We start from the raw sequence: 5,471 nt of genomic DNA, 5'->3' as shown, positions 1-5,471 counted from the left end.
CTTCAAAGGTAGCCCCATGTAGAGAGCATGAGCAGGAGGTGGTCCCACAATAATCTGGTTCAATGCCATTTTCCTTCAATCCTTCCTTCCTTCCTTCCTTCCTTCCTTCCTTCCTTCATTCCTTCATTCATTCAACCTTCAACCACAACAACACAAGAGCACACAACAGATTTAAACTTAATATTAACCTCTCCAAACTTGACTGTAAAAAATATGACTTCAGTAACTGAGTTGTCGAAGCGTGGAACTCATTACCGGACTCAGTAGTGTCAACCCCTAACCCCCAACATTTTTCCCTTAGATTATCTACGGTTGACCAATCCAGATTGCTAAGAGGTCAGTAAGGGGCGAGTACAAGTGCACTAGAGTTGCTTCTGTCCCCTGTCCTATTGCTCTCCTATATCTCCTATACCTTTCTTCTATTCCTATATCTCTTCTTCTATTCTTTTATTGATATGTTCTATTACTATATCTTCTTTTCTATTATTTCTTAGATATATTTTACTATGAGTATCTCCTCTATAACCTTCATCATGTATTTTACTATGTGTATATAGATATATACCCACGAAACCCCTCATTGTATATTGGACAAAATAAATAAATAAATAAAAATAAATAGAGTGCCTTCTGTCCCCTGTCCTATTGCTCTCCTATATCTCCTATACCTTTCTTCTATTCCTATATCTCTTCTTCTATTCTTTCATTGATATGTTCTATTCCTATATCTTCTTTTCTTTTCTTTCTTAGATATATTTTACTATGAGTATCTCCTCTATAACCTTCATCATGTATTTGCAACTGCCATTTGTTCCTTATAAATAGTGGTGGGGGTGGAGGTTTGGTTTGAATGTAGCAAATAGATTGGGTGGCTATGTTTTAAGGATTTGATTGGTTGGTGGAATCACATTTAGTTGAAGGATTGACATGGTGATGATTATGATATGTTTTTTTGTTTAAGGCTGGTTTCCAAATTTCTGGTAGGCGGGACGTGTCATCACGTTTATTCATATAGAGGGGGTGTTTTTCTATCTCTATGGCTTCCATGGTTATTCTTTTATATATGTGTCCTGTTTTGGAAAGTAATTTAGTTTTTTCGAAGTAAATTTCATGCCCTGTTTTTTTAATGTGCTGGATAAGGGAGGAAGTTTTTTCTTCTTTTTTGACTGCATTCTTATGTTCTGCAATGCGTGCATTTACTCTTCAATTAGTTTGTCCAATGTATGTGGCTGCACATGTTTTGCATGGTATTTCATAGATTCCTTGGTTTTCGAGTTGGATTTTGTCTTTTGGGTTTCTTAGGATGTTGGATATTTTCTGGTTAGTGACAAATGAAGTTTTGATATTATGTTTGTGGAGAATTTTACTAATTTTGTCTGTGGTGCCTTTGATGTAACGGAGGAGGGTGATGCCATTATCCTGTTCTTGGTCTTGATTTTGGAGGGATGTCTCTTTTTTGATTAGGTTTGTAATTGTTTTTCTTTCAAATCCACTAGAAATTAATACATCTTTGAGTTTGTTCAATTCAGTTTTTAAATGGTCATGGTCAGCTAGGCGTTTGGTTCTGGTGATGAGGGTTTTGGCTACTGAGGTGATCTGTGCAGGGTGGTGGTGGGAGTGCACATTTAAATAACGGTTGGTGTGGGTTTTCTTTTGGTAGATGGTGTGTCCTAGGGTGCCATTGGGTTTTTTATAGATTAGGACATCCAGAAAGGGAAGTTGATCATTGGCTTCTGTTTCCATAGTGAATTGTATTTTGGGGTGTAGGCTATTGAGATGTGTGAGGAAATTGTCCAGTTTTTCTTTTCCATGTGGCCAAATACTTCCAACTAAAATTCCACCCACATGTTGTTTTTGCTGAATTTGAAAATTAAAGGAGACTAGGATAGATCTATTTCGGCCTTATTTTGGCCTCATCAGCTAGCCATACCCACTGGGACTTGAACCTGCAACCTTTGCCTTGTAAGGCAGAGAATTATCCTCTAGGCTACAGTATCCAATCCCTTCAGCTCTGTACCAGGGAAGGGTTACATTTTGTGTCGAATCACCCTGGTATATTGAAGGAACATCACAGCTCCTTTTTTGCCTCTCGGCCCAACCCCACTAAAACCCTCATTGTGTATTGGACAAAATAAATAAATAAATAAAAATTCATCCATCCATCCATCCATTCATTCATTCTCTCTCTTTCTCTTTCTCTCTCTCTGATCTACACATTACTGGATCTGAGAGAAGAAGTTGCAAGCAGCCAAAAGACTCAAAGCTTTCGCATAAATCTTTGAGTAATAGCATGACTTCACTCTAAAAATACAGTGATATCAACTGGCTCATTGACCGCTGGCACGAAGTGCACTTCATGCCGATCCTGTTCCAAAGCTACACACATTTCTAGTCGCAACCCGGCATGGATTTTGCTCCCGGGGTCTGTTTTTAATTTATGGGATGTCTGGAAGCCTTTGTTTCCAGATTGCTCAGCTTTCCTGTCTGACTCAGGGGGTGTTCCAGAGTTAGACTACGGACCCTGATGGAAATAAAAAGCCCCATGAGTCTGTCTTTACATTTAGGGGGTCAAGGGGAGTTGGGAATGGCCGGTCAGAACTGGAATCATGCTTTGTCCAGAGGGAATTAAAGCAGCCCTGTTGCCCATGTGTGTGCATGTAGTGTGTACATGTAGACACAATAATGGAATGACGAAGTTGGACGGGATCTCCGCAGGGCCTAAAAGACGACTCCATTACTTTTAGCAAAAGCAAGAGCCCTTAGACTTATATACTGCTTCACGGGGCTTTTACATCCCTCTCTAAGCGGTTTACAGAGTGAGCCTCTTGCTCCCAACAATCTGCAATACTGCATTCTCAACCATTGAGCCAGGAAGGAAGGAAGGAAGGAAGGAAGGAAGGAAGGAAGGAAGGAAGGAAGGAAGGAAGGGGAGGGAGGAAGGAAGAAGAGGGAGGAAGAAAGGAAGGAAGGAGAGGGAGGAAGAAAGGAAGGAAGGAGAGGGAGGAAGGAGAGGGAGGAAGAAAGGAAGGAGAGGGAGGAGAGGGAGGGAGGAAGAAAGGAAGGAGAGGGAGGAGAGGGAGGGAGGAAGGAAGGAAGGAGAGGGAGGGAGGAAGAAAGGAAGGAACAAAGGAAGGAAGGAAGGGAGAGGGAGGAGAGGGAGGGAGGAAAGGGAGGGAGGGAGGAAGGAGAGGGAGGAAGGAAGGAAGGAAAGGAAGGAAGGAAGGAAGGAAAGGAGGGAGGGAAGGAAGGAAGGAAGGAAGGGAAGGAAGGAAGGAAGGAGTCTTTGGAGAGAGGTGACATATAAATCAATCAAATAAACAAACGAATAAGGAGAATGGGTGAAGAAGAAAGGAAGGAAGGAGAGGGAGGAACAAAGGAAGGAACAAAGGAAGAAAGGAAGGAAGGAAGGAAAGGAAGGAAGGAAGGAAGGAAAGGAAGGAAGGAAGGGAGGGAAGGAAGGAAGGAAGGAAGGAAGGAGTCTTTGGAGAGAGGTGACATATAAATCAATCAAATAAACAAACGAATAAGGAGAATGGGTGAAGAAGGAAGAAAGGAAAGAAGGGAGGGAGGGAGGAAGGCCTAGCTCTTATACTTATATACCGCTTCCTTTCCTTTCCCGGTGCTTCCCAGCCCTCTCTAAGCGGTTTATAGAGCCAGCCTCTTGTCCCCAAAAACCTGGGTCCTGGTTTTACCAACTTCATAAGGTTAGAAGGCTGAGTCAACCTTCAGCTGGTCAGGATCGAAGATTTCTTACATGTTTCTTACAAAACATGTAAGAAATCTAAATTAAAATCCTCTAAAAAAACCCCCACACTTAAAATCAATCAATCAATCCCATTCATCCCATCCGCATCCCGAGAAGCAAAAAAAACCCACCAAAATCTCACACAGTCATGTGCCCACCACCCGATTTCTCTCTCTGCCCATGCGCAAGAGCCAAATATCGCTCTGGCACATGAGCGCTGCCAATCACCCAGAACTGTGTGCGCATCGCACCTGTGGCAGCAGTAAGTAGGAGCCTCCGCCTGGTGACCACTACCCTACTCTCCTAAACTCAGTGTGTTTCTCTGCACATGCTCCGGTGACCTCAGGTCTCCCCAGCTGTCCACAGGAAACCATGAAAGTCAACAATAGGAAACAGAATGGCGAGCGTTCTGCGTGCTCCACATTTTTGGTTTTAAAGTTTGTAAACAGCTCACGTGGGTTGTATATATGTGTGTGTGTGTGTGTTGAAAATAGAACAACAACAATGCGGCTATTACGAAATCCGAGGTTGTGATGTTTAGGTGGCTGTGGGCAGCCTCGGTGGTCCGAAAAAACCTTGAAATGATTCAAGGTTCAATTCAACAGGAAGAGAAAGAATCCACAGAATTAGAGAATTGAAAAAGCCACCCAGGCTCCTGAGTTGTATCTCCCATTCATTGTTGGAATCTCTATTTATGTATTTATGGGCAAAATAAGAGTGCTGGCTCTATCTCTGTATGGAACATAGAAGGGGCCGTTGAGGTCTTCTAGCCCAACTCCTTTCTCAAGCAAGAGGCCCTCAATCATACCAGACAGGTGGTTGTCTAACCTCTTCTTGAAAACCTCCAGGGAAGATGTTCCCCTGGTTACAATTGCTTTCGCTGTCAGGAAATTTCTTCTTAGATCTCGGTTGCTTCTCCCCATCCATTGCTTCTTGTCTGTCTGTCATTCTTTTTTTTCTTTTTCTTTCTTTCTTCCTTCCTTCCTTCCTATTTTCTCCCTCCATCCCTCCATCCCTCCCTCCCATCTTTCCTTCCTGCCTTTCATTCATTCCTTCCCTCCCTCTCTCTCTCTCCCACCCTTCTTCCTTCTTTCCCTCTCTCCTTCATTATTTTCTGTGGAGAGGGGTGGCATACAAATCTAATAAATTATTATTATTATTATTATTATTATTATTATTGGTGGTGGTGGTATTATTATTATTTCCTTTCTTTCTTTCTTTTTTCTTCCTTCCTTCCTCTCTCTCTCCTTTTTTTACTTCCTTCCTTCTTCCCTTCTGTCCTTCCTTCCTTTCTTTCCTTCCTTTCTTCCTTCTCTCCATCCCTCCTTTCTTCCCTTCCGTCCTTCCTTCTTTCCGTCCTCTCTCCATCCCTCCCTCCCATCCATCCATCCTCCCTCCCTCCCGCCCTCTCTCCCACCCTCCCTCCCTCCTTCCCTTCCTCCCTTCCTCCATTCCTCCCTTCCCTTCCAGATAGTAGCATCTGGTCTTACTTTCTAAAAAAAAAATAAATGAAAGGAATATGGAACCCAGCCCTTCAACTTGTCTTCTCTTTAGTCATCCACCCAAGGAGCTGACACAGCACCCACCCATCAAGAGTCCCTTCCCCGGAAAATTCTCCTTTTTGGTGGCTTTCAAGCTTCACACAGCCTTTAATTGAAAAGCACAACACCAGGGGCCTCAAATGGCTTCCACATTTAGGGATGGTCAAGCCCCCAACGGGTGGGGC

Source organism: Erythrolamprus reginae, chromosome 4, assembly GCF_031021105.1.
Source record: "Erythrolamprus reginae isolate rEryReg1 chromosome 4, rEryReg1.hap1, whole genome shotgun sequence".
NCBI classification, from domain to species: Eukaryota; Metazoa; Chordata; class Lepidosauria; order Squamata; family Dipsadidae; genus Erythrolamprus; species Erythrolamprus reginae.
This window is presented reverse-complemented; position numbering follows the sequence as displayed.